Source organism: Pristiophorus japonicus, chromosome 5 (assembly GCF_044704955.1).
Source record: "Pristiophorus japonicus isolate sPriJap1 chromosome 5, sPriJap1.hap1, whole genome shotgun sequence".
Classification (NCBI taxonomy): domain Eukaryota; kingdom Metazoa; phylum Chordata; class Chondrichthyes; family Pristiophoridae; genus Pristiophorus; species Pristiophorus japonicus.
The window spans coordinates 172,828,911-172,847,834 of record NC_091981.1 but is presented as its reverse complement, the minus strand read 5'-3'; the positions used below and the strand labels follow the sequence as shown (position 1 = coordinate 172,847,834).

At 41.5% G+C, this 18,924-nt stretch overlaps 1 protein-coding gene across 2 annotated transcripts in view; it reads left to right on the top strand.

The window, feature by feature from the left end:
- Positions 1-18,924, top strand: part of poc1bl (POC1 centriolar protein homolog B (Chlamydomonas), like) — a 65,144-nt gene that overhangs the window by 14,669 nt on the left and 31,551 nt on the right. The window contains exon 1 of one of the 2 annotated variants that reach the window (XM_070881091.1): positions 13,249-13,395. The exons of the other annotated variant lie outside the window; for it this stretch is intronic. The gene's annotated coding sequence lies outside the window, so the exon portion shown is untranslated. Of the gene's footprint in view, positions 1-13,248; positions 13,396-18,924 lie in introns of those variants that run through there. 2 annotated transcript variants of the gene reach the window in all.

The window sequence follows — 18,924 nt, the reverse complement described above, 5'->3', positions numbered from 1 at the left end:
CATGTTGAACAAACTTATTAAAGATTTTTGAGAATGTAACTCACAATGTAGATAAAGGGGAAATCAGTGGATGTAGTACATCTGGGCATTTGATAAGTTGCCACACAAAAGGTTGTTGCCTCCAACCCCGTGAGCCCTTATTTCCTGTAATATATTAGCATGGATAGAGGATTGGTTAACGGACAGAAAAATTTGTTGATAATGCAAAGCTAGGTAGGAAGGTAAGCTGTGAGGAGGACACAAAGAGCCTGCAAAGGGATATAAACAGGTTAACTAAATGGGCAATAAGGTAGCAGATGGAGTAAAATGTGAGGTTATTCACTTTTTGGTAGCAAGAATAGAAAAACAGAATAATTTTTAAATGGTGAGAAACTATTAAATGTTGGAATTCAGAGAGATTTGGGTGTTCTCGTACAGGAAACAGTGTTAGCATGCAGGTACAGCAAGCAATTAGGAAGGCAAATGACACGTTGGCCTTTATTGCAAAGAGGTTAGAGTACAAGAGTAAGGAAGTCTTGCTGCAATTGTACAGGGCTTTGATGAAACCACACCTGGAGGACTGTGCATAGTTTTGGTCTCCTTATCTGAGGAAGGACATACTTGCCTTAGAGGCAGTGCAACAAAGGTTCACTAGATTGATTCATGGGATGAGAGCATTGTCCTATGAGGAGAGATTGAGTAGATTGTGTAAAAGCGCAACCTAGTGGACTACTGATGTATATAACAATAAAGCATGTGCTGTGCAGTTCTTGCCCAGAAGCCATGTTGTGCAGTTGTCTGTAATGCTGCGTCTCAAGATACCACAGATTGGGCTGATACTCTGTGGAGCTTAAAAGAATGAGGTGATCTCATTGAAACATATATAATTCTGACAGGGATTGACGGGGTAGATGCTGATGGGTTGTTTCCCCTGGCTTGAGAGTTTAGAACTAGGAGGCATAGTCTGAGGATAAGGGGTCGGCCATTTAAGACTGGGATGAGGACGAATTTCTTCACTTGTGAATCTTTAGAATTCTGTACCTCAAAGAGCTGTGGATGCTGAATCGTTGAGTATATTCAAGGCTGAGATAGTTAGATTTTTGGACTCACGGGGCCGGATTTTCGGGGGTTTTTTTGGCGAAAATGTTAGCGATACATGAAACTTGCCATTTTCGCTGCGCTACCATTTTTAGACCAGACTTTCAGGTTTTATGTTTCGTTAAGGGAGGGCATTGCACGAGGATTCACGGCGCAAAAACATGTGTTTTGCCAAATTTAGTCTGGGGCCGGGAGCACTGCGAGAGAGGCCTGGGGGAGGCGGGGTAGAAATCAAAAATCATTTGCAAGACTTACCTATTGAATCACTGAAAAAAAATTTAAAAATTAAAACTTTAACTTGCCTTTTGCAAGTTTTTATACTTACCGCTGCTGGCAGGGCTGCACCGACAGGTTTGACCTGCCGCTATTCTGAGCGTGGCGTACAGGTTGGGAGAGTGCCGAAAGTCCGACAGTAACGCAATCCACGGCATTGCACGTCGGCGCACCTTTCCACGGTGGTATGTCCCATCACTGCCGCAAACAAGCCGAGGATTGTGACCGGGTTTTCGCTGCGGAGGGTCAAATCGTGGCGCAAACCCGTTTGCAAACTTCACAAAAATCTGGCCCTCGGGGTATTGAGGGATATGGGGATAGGGCAGGAAAGTGGAATTGAGGTTAAAGGTCAGTCATGATATTGAATGGCAGAGCAGGCTCGAAGGACCGTATGGCCTAATCCTGCTCCTCACTGTTATGTTCTTGTGCTTTCAAGGTTACATTACACTTATTTGTGTTGTGTACAGTTGAAGCATCAGGTGCTTTTTCAGTTGACAAAAGGATATTAGGAGGCTAGCAAGGAAGATCAAAAGCAATTCTAAACTCTGAGTGCATAAACAAAGAAAGTCTTGTCATTTTCCACTAAACCAAAAAAACATCAGTGATATGACCTGTTTGCTACTTGTGCCGATTTCAGGTTTGAGCAAGTGATGCATTCATCCTCAGGCAATGGTTCTCCTGCTTTGGGAGGGGAAGGCAATGAATTATCTGTGATGCGTTTACTAAGCATTCACATTTCTGTGACCGTATGTTAGCATTAATGGAAAATGATTGCGAAAATGAATGGCATGTGATCACATGATTTTTTTAAAACTTCACCACAGTTTTTTTTTTTTAAAAACCTAGTTTATTGAAACAGTAGTTTTGGAACCTGGGCTATTGGTGTAGAATTGGTGTTCATTACTAGAGGGGGAAAAAAAGAAAGACTTGCATTTATATACCCTGACCTTGGGACATCTCAAAGCACTATACAGTCGATGAAGTACTTTTGAAGTGTAGTCACTGTTGTAATATAGGAAACGCATCAGATTGTGCACAGCAAGCTCCCACAAACAGTAATGTGATGATGACCAGATAATCTTTTTTTTGGTGTGATGTTGATTGAGGGATAAATATTGGCCAGGACACCAGGGATAACTCTTCAAAATAGGGCCATGGAATTATTTACGTCCACCTGAGACAGCAGGCAGGGCCTCGGTTTAATATCTCATCCGAAAGACAATATCTCTGACAGTGCAGCACTCCCTCAGAACTGCACTGGAGCCTAGATTTTTTTTGTGCTCAAATCTCTGGAGTGGGAATTGAACCCACAACCTTCTGACTCAGACGAAAATGCTACCAACTGAGCCATGGCTGACAGAGGATAAACAAAGATATAACTTGCATTTATGTTGCATCTTTCATGTCCTCTGGCTGTAAAACACTGAGATAGCCTGCCTATCAATTACTTTTGAATTGTTGTCACTGTTATGATCTGGGGAAATGTGATAACCAATTTGCACACAGCCATACCCCATACACAGCAATGAGTGCTGTTTGTTGAAAGGTAAACATTGGCCAGGATACTGGGAAAACTGCCCTGCTCCTCTTTGAATACCCGTAGTACCATGGAATCTTTCATGTTGACCTGAACAAGCAGAAGGAGCGTCAGTGTAATGTTTCATCCGAAAGGTGTCACCTCTGACAATGCAGCACTTCCTCAGTGTTGCACTGAATTGTCATCCTAGATTATGTGCTCAGACCTTGAAGTGAGGTTTGAACCCACAACTATCTGCCTCAGAGGTGACAACTCTCTTTCACTGAGCCAAGCTGACAATTAATTTCAACACCGATATTGTATAATTGCCTCCAGCTACTTCAAGATGTGCAGATTTGGGTTAAGTATATATACTGCAGAAATTATTCCTGGTGTGGTCACTGGTGTCTGCTATTAAAATTGTTCCACACAGATGTCTCCAGTAATTTCTTCAAATTCAAATCTTTTCAAGTCCATAGCTTTTAAATATTCCAGTTTTCTTGACCAGTGTAATTGCCTCCAATCCATTCGTATCTCGAAGTGCAAAATACTTGGGTAAGAAAAGTAGCCTGATTTACTCCTTACAAAAATTGATACTCTCTGTACTGACTTCAGACATGTGCTGATTAGATTGTCCTTTAGGCACTGAAATTGTAAAGGTAGATACAAACCTACAAAAATGACAGACAGGGATAGACCTACTGGCCCATCCAGCCTATCCCACACAGATGTGATGCCTTATGCACAACAATACATACACTCCCCACCCAAATGGAGCAATGAATGTTCTATGATTGTATGAATGTAATCTCCTGGGAGAGGCAAGAGAACAGATTAAAAATACCCAGGCCATTATTAAGAAAAACAACTATACATGATTTGAAATGTAGAAGACAATATTTGTACATGCAGACAGTGAGGTTACAATATTGCAGGGTAATTGAGTGAACTCTATTATGGACCACACTTTTTTTATTTTTATACAATACTTATTTGATTGGGTAAATGGGTGACTGTCATTGTTGACCATTCTGGCCCATTGTTGACATTATGAAGTGCAGCATAGCAACTAGAACAATAATGTGGTAACAATGCTGTTATTTTCACAACTGCAGTGAGAGCTGCTCCTTCTCATCTTGCTTTTTTTGGTTAGAGGGCTTGGGAAGGTGAGCAGGAAAATATGTATATGATTGACTTCAAATTAAAAGTTTCATATTGTATGTTAACAAATGGCAAGGGAAGTAAAATGATGAGGTGTACATAAGTAGGTTCATGGAATGCATGAAATTAGTTATGCTGGGATTTCGTGATGAAGTTCTTTTGCAGTTCTGTTAAATTAGTTCGCAAAATGTGCAATTGTTCACTTTGCCACATTGCAGTCTACTATTTATCTCTTCCCTCTCCCTACCACAGTGCTCGTGTATGTGTTGAGGTGCTAAATTCATGTCACTGCATCAACACATTACAATCAGAGAGGAGAATGATGGAGGATAAAAAAAAGTTAATTTGTGTTGCACAGCTTTCCTGGAGTTGTCCCCCTTTGGGTTTGAACTTGTGCATAGCAATTAAGAGTTAACACTTTGTGACTTGTCAACCAGGTTAGAGAAACTAGCCAGGTATTTCACTAACTAGTTTTACCACAGTGTTGAGAGTAGACCAACTGCTGGGGTAGGTCTGCAAAAATCTAGACCAACCCACTACTGGATGACTTGGTTGTATCTGAAAAGATTTCAAAGGCAGTCAGAATACTTACTGGCTCGGATTGTTAACCTAATGAAGAACGAATAAGGGAATGGAATCTGTTTTCATTAATAAAGAGAACATTTCAGCACAACACAGAAGGATATCAGATTGACACTAAAGCAGGAGGGAGATGAAAGTTACATCTGGATAAGGACCCTTGAGCTGGGTAGGCTAAATGGCCTTTTGAAAGTCGCTGCAAAATTCAGTCTGTTATTTTCTGCTATTTCATGTCTCCGCTTGACTTGATTGGTAGCACTCTTCTTGAGTCAGCAGGTTGTGAATTCAAGTCCCACTCCAGTTTTTATTTCAAAATGAGCACATATCTAGGCTGACATTTCACTGTAATACTGAGGGGATGCTGCATTGTTGGAGTTCCTGTCTGCATGTTTCAGAAGCTGCAAGAGATCCCATTGCATTACTTGACGGGCAGGGAGTTCTCCAGGTGTTTTGGCCAAGGTGTTTTCCTGCCCTTGAAAGAGACAGCAATGCTGGCAGTTTAACATTTATCGGGTTGAGATGGACGACGTTGCACCCAGGGGTTAGAAACATAGAAACATAGAAATTAGGTGCAGGAGCAGGCTATTTGGCTCTTCGAGCCTGTACCTCCATTCAATAAGATCATGGCTGATCATTCAACCTCCGTACCCCTTTCGTGCATTCTCTCCATACTCCTTGATCCCTTCAGCTGTAAGGGCCATATCTAACTCCCTTTTGAATATATCTAACGAACTGGCCTCAACAACTTTCTGCAGTAGAGAATTCCACAGGTTAACCACTCTCTGAGTGAAGAAGTTTCTCCCCATCTCGGTCCTAAATGGCTTACCCCTCATCCTTAGACTGTGACCCCTGGTTCTGGAACTCCCCAGCAACGGGAATATTCTTCCTGCCTCTAAAGTGTCCAATCCCATCAGAATTTTATGAGTTTCTGAGATCCCCTCTCATTCTTCTAAACTCCAGTGGCTACAAGCCCAGTTGATCCAGTCTCTCCTCATATGGCAGTCCTGCCATCCCAGGAATCAGTCTGGTGAACCTTTGCTGTACTCACTCAATTGCAAGAACGTCCTTCCTCAGATTAGGAGACCAAAACTGAACACAATATTCCAGGTGAGGCCTCACCAAGGCTCTGTGTACAACTGCAGTAAGACCTCCCTGCTCCTATACTTAAATCCTCTAGCTATGAAGGCCAACATGCCATTTGCCTTCTTCGCCGCCTGCTTCACGCATGCCAACCTTCAATGACTGATGTACCATGACACCAAGGTCTCGTTGCACCTCCCCTTTTCCTAATCTGTCACCATTCAGATAATCTATCTTCCTGTTTTTACCATCAAAGTGGATAACCTCACATTTATCCACATTATACTGCATCTGCCATGCATTTGCCCACTCGCCTAACCTGTCCAAGTCACCCTGCAGCCTCTTGGCGTCCTCCTCACAGCTCACACTGCCACAGCTTAGTGTCAACTGCAAACTTGGAGATATTACATTCAATTCCTTCATCTAAATCATTGATATTGCAAATAGCTGGGGTCCCAACACTGAGCCCTGCGGCAGCCCACTGGTCACTTCTGAAAAGGACCCGTTCATTCCTACCCTCTGCTTCTTGTCTGTCAACCAGTTCTCTAGCCACGTCAATACATTGCCCCCAATACCATGTGCTTTAATTTTGCACACCAGTCTCTTGTGTGGGACCTTGTCAAAAGCCTTTTGGAAGTCCAAATACACCACATCCACTAGTTCTCCCTTGTCCACTCTACTAGTTACATCCTCAAAAAATTCTGGAAGATTTGTCGAGCATGATTTCCCTTTCATAAATCCATGCTGACTTGGACCGATCCTGTCACCGCTTTCCAAATGCGCTGCTATTGCATCTTTAATAATTGATTCCAACATTTTCCCCACCAACAATGTCCGACTAACTGGTCTATAATTCCCTGTTTACTCTCTCCCTCCTTTTTTAAAAAGTGGTGTTACATTAGCTACCCTCCAGTCCATAGGAACTGATCCAGAGTTAATAGAATGTTGGAAAATGATGACCAATGCATCCACTATTTCTAGGGCCACTTCCTTCGGCTGCATCCCAGAGTACTTATCAGGCCTTGGAGATTTATCGGCCCTCAATCCCATCAATTTCCCTAACACAATTTCCTGACTAATAAGGAGTTCCTTCAGTTCCTCCTTCTTGTTAGACCCTCGAATCCCTAGGATTTCCGGAAGGTTATATGTGTCTTCCTTAGTGAAGACAGATCCAAAGTATTTGTTCAATTAGTCTGCCATTTCTTTGTTCCCCATTATAAATTCACCTGATTCTGACTGCAAGGGATCTACGTTTGTCTTCACTAATCTTTTTCTCTTCATATCTATAGAAGCTTTTGCAGTCAGTTTTTATGATCCCTGCAAGCTTCCTCTCCTACTCTATTTCCCCTCTCCTAATTAGACCCTTTGTCCTCCTCTGCTGAATTCTAAATTTCTCCCAGTCCTCAGGTTTGCTGCTTTTTCTGGCCAATTTATATGCCTTTTGGATTTAACACGCTCCCTAATTTCCCTTGTTAGCCACGGTTGAGTTAGCTTCCCCGTTTTATATTTACTCCAGACGGATGGACAATTGTTGAAGTTCATCCATGTAATCTATAAATGTCTGCCATTGCCTATCCACTGTCAACCCTTTAAGTATTATTTGCCAGTCTATCGTGGCCAATTCACATCTCATACCATCGAAGTTACCTTTCCTTAAGTTCAGGACCCTAGTCTCTGAATTAACACTGTTACTCTCCATCTTAATAAAGAATTCTACCATATTATGATCATTCTTTCCCAGGGGGCTTCGCACAACAAGATTCCTAATTAGTTCTCTCTCATTAGACAACACCCAATCTAGGATGGCCAGCTGTCTAGTTGGTTCCTCGACATATTGGTCTAGAAAACCATCCCTCATGCAGTCCAGGAAATCCTCCTCCACTGCGTTGCTACCAACTTGGTTAACCCAATCTATATGTAGATTAAAGTCACCCATGATAACTGCTGTACCTTTATTGCACGCATCCCTAATTTCTTGTTTGATGCCATCCCCAACTTCACAACTACTGGTTGGTGGTCTGTGCACAACTCCCACGAGTGTTTTCTGCCCTTTGGTATTCCGCAGCTCTACCCATACAGATTCCACATCATCCAAGCTAATGTCCTTTCTTTACGATTGTGTTAATTTCCTCTTTAACCAGCAATGCTACCCCACCTCCTTTTCCTTTCTGTCTATCCTCCCTGAATGTTGAATACCTCTGGATGTTGAGTTCCCAGCCTTGGTCACCCTGGAGCCATGTCTCCGTAATCCCAATTATATCATAATCGTTAATAGCTGCCTGTGCAGTTAATTCATCGACCTTATTACGAATACTTCTCGCATTGAGACACACAGCCGTCAGGCTTGTCTTTTTGACACTCTTTGTCCTTTTCGAATTTTGCTGTAATGTGGCCCTTTTTGATTTTTGCCTTGGGTTTTTTTGCCCTCCACTTTTACTATTCTCCTTTCTTTCTTTTGCTTCTGTCTCCATTTTGTTTCGCTCTGTCTCCCTGCATAGGTTCCCATCCCCCTGCCATATTAGTTTAACCCCTCCCCAACAGCACTAGCAAACACTCCCCCGAGGACATTGGCTCCGGTCCTGCCCAGGTGCAGACCGTCCGGTTTGTACTGGTCCCACCTCCCCTAGAACCGGTTCCAATGTTCCAAGAATTTGAATTTCTCCCTCTTGCACCACTCCTCAAGCCACGTATTTATCTTGGCTATCCTGCTATTTCTACTCTGATTAGCACGTGGCACGGGTAGCAATTTTTGAGGTTGTAATGTAAAAGTTAATTATTCATACAACATACTCTGCTTCTGCGTTATTTATAATTCTAGTGTTTGAATAGTAAATACTGTCTAAATATTAACTTGTTGATGTGCACTGTACAGTGATACCTTTTTGTATTTATCAGATGTGATTAAACTGTGAGCGAGCACAAGATGAGGCTCTACATTTCTAATGGTGGTAGAGTGGCCACCTTGTCTGTGCGTGTATGTATATCTTGACAATAAACATTCTACGTCATGAATGAGTGTCAATTATTTTCTTCCTCATTGGTTATGTGTTTTATCTTTTTTTCTTTCTATAAACAAATCTTTTCCTCAATTTAAATTTTCTCCCCATTCACAATCTATCAAAAAATGTGATACAGTCACCATAAGAATTCTTCGCCCACACCTTGACACACCTTTTTCTTTCTTTCATCACCTTGGTTCTAACAACCTTCTCGCCCCTTTCACAAGCCCTAGATCTTCAGAATATCCATATCGCAGGTACAGCTGTGTTTTCCCCCTCGCTCTTCAGCTGACGGCCACATTCAGAGGCCTGATTTAAAAACCAGCCAATAGCACGTGTGCAGAAGTCACTTATTGGAAAATCTTACCATCTCCAGGAACCACAATGTGACAAACACGCATACTTTCTGCGATTATTGTTTAGTGGCTGTTCACTAGAATGGAATGTGGTGCCCTTCCCTCTAGTCTCCATTACACAGAATTTACAGCACAAAAATAGGCCATGTGGCCCAACTGGTCGATGCCAGTGTTCATGCTCCACACAAGCTTCCTCCCACTCTACTTCATCCAGCCCTATCTGCAGTAACAGCTATGAGCTTGATATTTCTCTGATTTTTGTGAAAGTAACACAGAATCTTTAGTTTAGCAGATCTTCAGTTACCAAGTTAAAAGACTCATGTTTGTTTGTTTATACAGTTGCAAACTGCTAATTATTATTCTTTTGCCTGCCTATCAGTTTGTGTCAAGAAACGTACATATTGTGCTGAACTGCATTTTACGACTTTAAAAAATAATTCTGGAAAGTCAATTTTATCATGCACTGGGTCATCAACCTTATCAGAAAAACATTACCGGTAGCAATTGGAAAGCTGGTTAATAAAACTGAAAACGTTTGATAATTAAGTTCTGGCCCTCTATTATTAATTTGAAACTACATGATCGCAAAGGCAAACTATGGATAAAAGAGGGCATTTAGCTATCTAGCTCATCCTTCTCTCGAAGTCTGATCCTTCTATAGAAGCCTACGAATGCCCGTCTGCTTCCCAGATCACGACATTTAATGGTCTCTTGACTGATTCTGGAGAAAGATGGTAACTGTTGGACTACAGCCGTTATTCAATTGGAAAAAAACTTTGCAGCAAGTTACTGTTTTGCTTTAATGCTTGGGTGTATGGGAATGTAGAAGGATACAGTAGAGCATATATAATTTTTAAATAAAGTGGTTAATTCAGACATTTTCACAGTAAATAATTAACAGATGTTGCAGACTACTAAAGTAAATGGGGTAACATTGATGGCAGTAGAGGTTGATGGTAGTCGAGATGGGATCAAGTTTGCCACTAAAGTAGCCATTTAAGTACTACATGCTATTTTTCATATATAATTAAGGGAGCCTTTTCATAGGCTTTGAAATGAGAGACCATCATCGCTGTGCCCACACAACTAATGCACAGTTTCCAGAACTGGCATCAATGTGAAAAAGTTAAATGGTTTGGAAGTTCTGCGCTTTTATCGCTTTACTATTTGGTCTCAGGAACAGGCACTGAATCAGTTCTAACTAGAATACGTGAGCAATCACTTTTGTAAATATGCATGAACAAGCACAGTCCTTGGATAACTGGATCTGCTCTAGTTTGAGTAAATATCACTAAATATTTTAACTAAGTTGAGATGGTAGTCTACTCCCTATAATTCAGAGCCACTTAATGCAAATTATCTGACAATTACATTTTTTTCGGCACTAAATTGCTCCTTTTATATTGCTTAATTTTAATTGCTGTAAAATTAAAAAATTAAACACAAAAAAACAATGAATCATCACGAGTAGACTGTCGATCAGTTCTGCCAGTAAGACAAAAATGTGGTCTGTAACATAGTAACAAAATAAAACCAATTTCTTTCCCCAAACCCCTGATAGTTAAGCTGTTACAGGTTCCCACACGTTCCCGTGATTTAGGAGCAGGACAATCACCTTGCTCCCATGCTCCAACTGGAATCAATATAAGCTGTAATACCCATAGTTCCTATTACATCTGGCAAATCAAAGCTGTTCCCCAGCAGCACCACAGAGGTGTGTCTTTTTAAAACACACTCTGATAGTACTGTTCATAGCAAAAGGCACTAAATAGGACTTTAAAAAAAATTAGGCTTTCCATATGATCTAACTTATTATTTTTCACTTTCTCCCTTTCTTCCTCCTGCATCTATTATTCTATACTTCTCTTTTTTTCCCGTCCATTAGACTTCAATAGAAAAGACAGTCATTTTTTTTTAATGTAACAAATCCATGATTTTGTCTGTGTAAAGGTAGATAGAAAAATTAGCTTTGTGTATAGTGCCGTGGGATCTATTACATCCACCTGAGAGGGAAGATGGAGCCTCGGTTCAACGTCTCAGTTGAAAGATAACACCTCTGACCATGCAGCACCCCCTCAGTTCGGCACTGAAGTGTTAGAAATAAGAACATAAGAACATAAGAATTAGGAACAGGAGTAGGCCATCTAGCCCCTCGAGCCTGCTCCGCCATTCAAAAAGATCATGGCTGATCTGGCCGTGGACTCGGCTCCACTTACCCGCCCGCTCCCCATAACCCTTAATTCCCTTATTGGTTAAAAATCTATCTATCCGTGACTTGAATACATTCAATGAGCTAGCCTCAACTGCTTCCATGGGTAGAGAATTCCACAGATTCACAACCCTCTGGGAGAAGAAGTTCCTTCTCAACTCGGTTTTAAATTGGCTCCCCTGTATTTTGAGGCTGTGCCCCCTAGTTCTAGCCTCCCCGACCAGTGGAAACAACCTCTCTGCCTCTATCTTGTCTATCCCTTTCATTATTTTAAATGTTTCTATAAGATCACCCCTCATCCTTCTGAACTCCAACGAGTAAAGACCCAGTCTGCTCAATCTATCATCATAAGGTAACCCCCTCATCTCCGGAATCAGCCTAGTGAATCGTCTCTGTACTCCCTCCAAAGCTAGTATATCCTTCCTTAAGTAAGGTGACCAAAACTGCATGGAGTACTCCAGGTGCAACCTCACCAATACCCTATACAGTTGCAGCAGGACCTCCCTGCTTTTGTACTCCATCCCTCTCGCAATGAAGGCCAACATTCCATTCACCTTCCTGATTACCTGCAAACTAACTTTTTGGGATTCATGCACAAGGACCCCCAGGTCCCTCTGCACCGCAGCATGTTGTAATTTCTCCCCATTCAAATAATATTCCCTTTTACTGGACTTTTTTTCCCCCAAGGTGGATGACCTCACATTTTCTGACATTGTATTCCATCTGCCAAACCTTAGCCCATTTGCTTAAACTGTCTAAATCTCTTTGCAGCCTCTCTGTGTCCTCTACACAACCTTAGATTAGCTTAGATTATGCGTTAAAGTCTCTGGAGTGGGACTTGAATCCACAACTTTCTTACTCCAGAGGTGACCGTATGAGCGAATTTCATTTGTGCTGTATAAATTTTAAAGCCAGGAGTGAGTTTCAAGATGGCTGCCAGGCTCTGACAAGTCTAACTTCTGGAAGATTCCTTTTGACTTTGACTTCTGAACAGTATTCAAGTGTTAAATATGGCAGGAAGACTTTGATTTGGAGGTGCAAATGATACCATCCTTTGGATTATTCAAATGGGATGGAACTGTCAGAGGAGGTATTAAGCCATGAATATATAATTTTCTTATGTCTACACAGAATTTGGCATGCCTTCCAGGCAGTTTAAAGGCTACTGGGGTATTTAAGCCTCTGGCCTGAGAGATTAAGGGAGAGAGGGACCAAAGGCAGTGATAAAAGTGTGGGAACCAGAGTAGTTCTTGGTGAAATAAAATGGAAAGCCAGTGCTGAAGCACTTTTCAGACTATTGGTAAATTAACTTATTACATTGGGTCAGGCAGCATCTGAGAGAGAAAAACAATTAACGTTTCAGGTCGATGACCCTTTGTCAGAACTGGCAAATGTTCGAAAATAAATGATTCTTAAGGAGCACTGAAAGGGGGAGGGGAAGAAAGAACAAAAGGGAAGGTCTGTGATGGGGTGGAAGGCAGGAGAGATTAGAGAGAGAAAAGGGATGATGGGCCGAATTGAAATGGTAATGGCAGAAGTTGGAAAAAGGTTCGTCTCGATATGGCAGAATAATGACCAGCTGCCATTGGAGACAAAGAGAAAAAAAAACAGAAGATCGGGGGGGGCGGAATTGTTGAACTCGATTTTGAGTCCAGAAGGCTGTAAAGTGCCTGAACGAAAGATGAGGACCAGCACCTGGATATTATGTTTTTTTACTCTTTGTCTCCAAAGACAGCTGGTCAATATTCCGCCATTCACACCCTATCTAGACTAACCTTTTTCTAACTTCTGCCATTACCATTTCATCCCTTTTGTCTCTCTCATCTCTCCTGCCTTCCACCTTACCACAGACCTTCTCTTTTGTTCTTCACCCTCCCCCTTTCAGTGCTCCTTAAGGAATGTGTTCTTTTCGAACATTTGCCATTTCTGACGAAGGGTTATCGACCTGAAACATTAACTCTGTTTTTCTCTCCACAGATGCTACCAAACCCGCTGAGATTTCCAGGATTTTCTGTTTTTATTTCAGATACCAGCATCCGCAGTATTTTGCTTTTGTAACTTATTACATTCACTGATGTCAAGGGCACAACTTTGCTTGAAAGATCAGGCCCTTTACTGCTGTTGTTGTATCAAAGATTATTTTTTGTAAGTGAATCTAGTTGAAATGAAATCCAAGCCCAATCTGAATGTGGTGCATTGATAATACCGTTTGTAGATAAAAGTACAGTGAGTACTCGTGATCTAGATTGCGTGAATCTTAGAATATGAGGTATTTGCAGGGGCAAGCAACTGCAAGACTGCAGCTTCTGGTTTGCAGTGTCACAAGATCCATTTCCAGGAAGTGGCATAACAGTCATGTGAGTGACACTAGCCAGTTCTTCAGTACTATATAGATAGATGTAGAAAGTCCAGCAAAACGGGACATCAAACGGAAATTTGAAATCATAGCAGTAATATTTATCACAATTTCTCTCAAGACATTATTTTTTCACAAGGATCTTGTGCCTCAAATAGTAATGTAAACAGACAGGGATGAATTTATAAATGTTGGCTGGGTTTTCTTCTTCTGCACTTAATAGCCCATAATTTTCCAACCATTAAAGTGAAAACCCTGGCTGTTGAGTGCAGAGATATAATTATTGTTCCCATAAGATTTAATTAATTTTTAGTAGTACTCTTTTATAATTTTTTAAAAAAATTAGGCAACAAACAAAACTGCTGGTTCAATCAAGATGCAATATGCTCATACAGTTGTGTGCAAAGTTAGAATTGTTCAATTAATCCCGCTCCCCCTATCTTTCCCCATAACCCTGTAATGTTTTCCCCTTCAAATGTTTATCCAATTCTCTTTTGTAAATTACTGTACAATCTGCTGCCACCACCTGTTCATGCAGTGCATTCCAGATCATCATAACTTACTGTGTTAAGAAAAAATGTTTCTTCATATTGCCCTGGTACTTTTGTCAATCACCAAAAAGTCTGTGTCCTCTGGTTACTGACGCTTCTGCTACTGGAAACAGTTTCTCCTTATTTGTTTCTCCTTATTTGTTCTATCAAAATCATTCCTGACTTTGAACACTTCTATCAAATCTCCTCGTAGCCTTCTCTGCTCTAAGGAGAGCAATCCCAGCTTTTGACGTCTCTACACTTAACTGAAGTTCCTCATCTCTGGTACCAGTCCAGTAAATCTCTTCTGCACCTGCTCCATGGTCTTGACATCCTTCTAAAAGTGTGGTGCCCAGAATTGAACACAATACTCCAGCTGGGTCCAAACCAGTGTTTTGTAACAGTTTAGTGTAACTTCCTTGCTTTTGTACTCTATTCCACTAATAAAGTCAATGATCCCAGATGCTTTCTTTTTAACAATCTTTTAAATTTGTCCTGCTACCTTCAAAGATTTGTATACATACATTCCCAGGTCTCTCTGTTCTTGCACCCCCTTTAAATTGGTATATTTTAGTACATATTCTCATAAATTTTGGCAGGAAGAATCACTTCATACTACTTTGTGTTAAATTTCATCTGCTATAAGAACCTAAGAATTAGGAGCAGAAATGAGCCAATTGGCCCCTTGAGCCTGCTCCACCATTCAATGAGATCATGGCTGATCTTCTAACTCAACTCCACTTTCCTGCACTGTCTCCATATCCCTTGATTCCTTTAATATCCAAAAAATATCTCTATCTCTGTCTTGAATATACTCAGACTGAGCCTCCACAGCCCTCTGGAGAGAGAATTCCAAGATTCACCACCCTCTGAGTGAAGAAGTTTCTCCTCATTTCAGTCCTAACTGGCTAATCCCTTATTCTGGGTCTGTGACCCCTGGCTCTAGACTCCCGAGCTAGAGGCAATATCCTCCCTGCATCTACCCTGTCAAGCCGTGTAAGAATTTTGTATGTTTCAATGAGATCACCTCATTTCTTCTAAACTCGGGAATTTAGGCCAAGTCTACTCAATCTCTCCTCATAGGACAATCCCCTATGCCTGGAATCAGTCTGGTAAACCTTCATTGCACTCCCTCAATGGAAAGTATATCCTTCCTTGGATAAGGAGACCAAAACTGTACACAATAATCCAGGTGCGGTCTCACCAGGGCCCTATATAACTGCAGTGAGACATCTTTACTCTTGTACTCAAATCCTCTTGTAATAAAGACCAACATACCATTTGCTTTCTTAATTGCTTGCAGTACCTGCATGTTACATTAATGATTTAGACGAGGGGATTAAATGTAGTATCTCCAAATTTGCGGATGACACTAAGTTGGGTGGCAGTGTGAGCTGCGAGGAGGATGCTATGAGGCTGCAGAGTGACTTGGATAGGTTAGGTGAGTGGGCAAATGCATGGCAGATGAAGTATAATGTGAATAAATGTGAGGTTATCCACTTTGGTGGTAAAAACAGAGAGACAGACTATTATCTGAATGGTGACAGATTAGGAAAAGGGGAGGTGCAACGAGACCTGGGTGTCATGGTACATCAGTCATTGAAGGTTGGCATGCAGGTACAGCAGGCGGTTAAGAAAGTAAATGGCATGTTGGCCTTCATAGCGAGGGGATTTGAGTACAGGGGCAGGGAAGTGTTACTACAGTTGTACAGGGCCTTGGTGAGACGACACCTGGAATATTGTGTACAGTTTTGGTCTCCTAACTTGAGGAAGGACATTCTTGCTATTGAGGGAGTGCAGCGAAGGTTCACCAGACTGATTCCCGCGATGGCGGGACTGACATATCAAGAAAGACTGGATCAACTGGGCTTGTATTCACTGGAGTTCAGAAGAATGAGAGGTGATCTCATAGAAACGTTTAAAATTCTGACGGGTTTAGACAGGTTAAATGCAGGAAGAATGTTCCCAATGTTGGGGAAGTCCAGAACCAGGGGTCACAGTCTGAGGATAAGGGGTAAGCCATTTAGGACCGAGATGAGGAGAAACTTCTTCACCCAGAGAGTGGTGAACCTGTGGAATTCTCTACCACAGAAAGCTCTTGAGGCCAATTCATTAAATATATTCAAAAGGAGTTAGATGTAGTCCTTCCTACTCGGGGGATCAAGGGGTCTGGTGAGAAAGCAGGAAGGGGGTACTGAAGTTGCATGTTCAGCCATGAACTCATTGAATGGCGGTGCAGGCTAGAAGGGCCGAATGGCCTACTCCTGCACCTATTTTCTATGTTTCTATGTTAACTTTCAGTGATTCATGTACAAGGACACCCAGGTCCCTCTGAATTCCAACATTTCCCAATCTCTCACCATTTAAAAAATACTCTGCTTTTCTATTTTGCCTCCCAAAGTGGATAACTTCACATTCCTCGTGGATGGCCAGAGGTTTGGGAAGCTTGGGCAGCAAAGAACGACTAAAAGAATAATAATGAGAGGAAAGATAGATTATGAAAGTAAACTAGCATGAAATATAAAAACAGATATTAAGAGTTTCTACAAGTACACAAAAAGGAAAAGAGTGGCTAAAGTAAATGTTGGTCCCCTAGAGGATGAGACTGGGGAATTAATAATGGAGAACAGGGAAATGGCAGAGACTTGGAACAAATATTTTGTATCGGTCTTCATGGTAGAAGACACTAAAAACATCCCAATAGTGGATAATCAAGAGGCTATAGGGAGGGAGAAACTTAATTCATTCACTATCACTAAAGAAGGAGTACTCGGTAAAATAATGGGACTAAAGGCGGACAAGTCCCCTGGACCTGATAGCTTGCATCCTAGTGTCTTAAAAGAAGTGGCTGCAGAGATAGTGGATGCATTGGTTGTGAACTACCAAAATTCCCTGGCTTCTGGGGAGGTCCCAGCGGATTGGAAAACCACAAATGTAACGCCCCTATTTAAAAAAGGAGGCAGACAGAAAGCAGGAAACTATAGACCAGTTTGCCTAACATCTGTGATTGGGAAAATGCTGGAGACCATTATTAAGGAAGCAGTAGCGGGACATTTGGAAAAGCATAATTCAATCAAACAGAGTCAGCATGGTTTTATGAAAGGGAAATCATGTTTGACAAATTTGCTTGAGTTCTTTGAGGATGTAACAAGCAGGGTGGATAAGGGAGAACGAGTGGATGTGGTGTATTTGAATTTCCAGAAGGCATTTGATAAGGTGCCACATAAAAGGTTACTGCACAAGATAAATGTTCACGGTATTGGGGGCAATATATTAGCATGGATAGAGGATTGGCAACTAACAGAAAACAGAGAGCCGGGGTAAACTGGTCATTTTCCGATTGGCAAACAGTAACAAGTGGGGTAACTAGTGGGGATCAGCAAACTATTTACAATCTATATTAATGACTTGGATGGAGGGACCGAATGTAATGTAGCCAAGTTTGCTGATGATACAAAGATGGGTGGGAATGCAAATTGTGAGGAGGACACAAGAAACCTGCAAAGGGATATAGATAGGCTAAGTGAGTGGGCAAGAATTTGGCAAATGGAGTGTAATGAGGGAAAATGTGAGGTTATCCACCTTGACAAAAAATAGAAAAGCAAATATAATTTAAATGGAGAAAAATTGCAAAGTGTTGCAGTAAAGAGGGACCTGGTGGTCCTTGTGCATGAAACACAAAAAGTTAGTATGCAGGTACAGCGCAATGAGGAAGGCAAATGGAATATTGGCCTTTATTGCAAGGGGAATAATGTATAAAAGCAGAGAAGTCCTGCTACAACTGTACAGGGTATTGGTGAGGCCACACCTAGAGTACTGAGTACAGTTTTGATCTCCATATTTAATGAAGGATATACTTGCATTGGAGGCTGTTCAGAGAAGGTGCACTGGGTTGATTCCGGAGATGAGGGGGTTGGGTTATGAGTAGGTTGGGCCTATACACATTGGAGTTCAGAAGAATGAGGTAATCTAATTGAAACATATAAGATAATGAGGGTACTCGACAAGGTGGATGCAGAGGAGATATTTCCACTCATAGGGGGAAACTAAAACTAGGGGACACAGTATCAGAATAAGGGGCCGCCCATTTAAAACTGAGATGAGCAATTTCTTCGCTCGGAAGGTTGTACATCGATGGAATTCTCTGCCCCCAGAGAGCTGTGGAGGCTGGGTCATTGAATATATTTAAGGTGGAGATGGACAGAATTTTGAGCGATAAGGGAATAAAGGGTTATGGGGAACGGACAGCGAAGTGATCTTATTAAATGGCAGAGCAGGCTCGAGGAGCCATATGGCCTACTCCTCTATTTCTTATGTTCTTATGTTCCCCACATTATATTTCATTTGCCATGTTCTTGCCCACTCACTTAGCCTGTCTATATCCCCTTGAAATCTCTTTACATCCTCTTCATAACTAACATTCCCACCTAGCTTTGTATCATCCGGAAACTTGGATATATTACATTTGGTCCCCTCATTGATATAGATTGTAAATAGCTGGGGCCCAAGCACTGATCCTTGGGACACCCCACTAATTACAGCCTGCCAAACCGAAAATGACCCGTTTATTTTTACTCTTTGTTTTTTGTCCGTTAACCAATCCTCAATCCATGCTAGTATATTACACCCAATCGCATGATCCCTAATTTGGTTCAATAACATCTTGTGTGGCACCTTATCAAATGCCTTATGAAAATCCAAATACACCAGATCCACTGGTCCCCCTTATCTATTCTGCTAGTTACAACCTCAAAAAACTCAATTTGTCAAACATGATTTCCTTTTCAT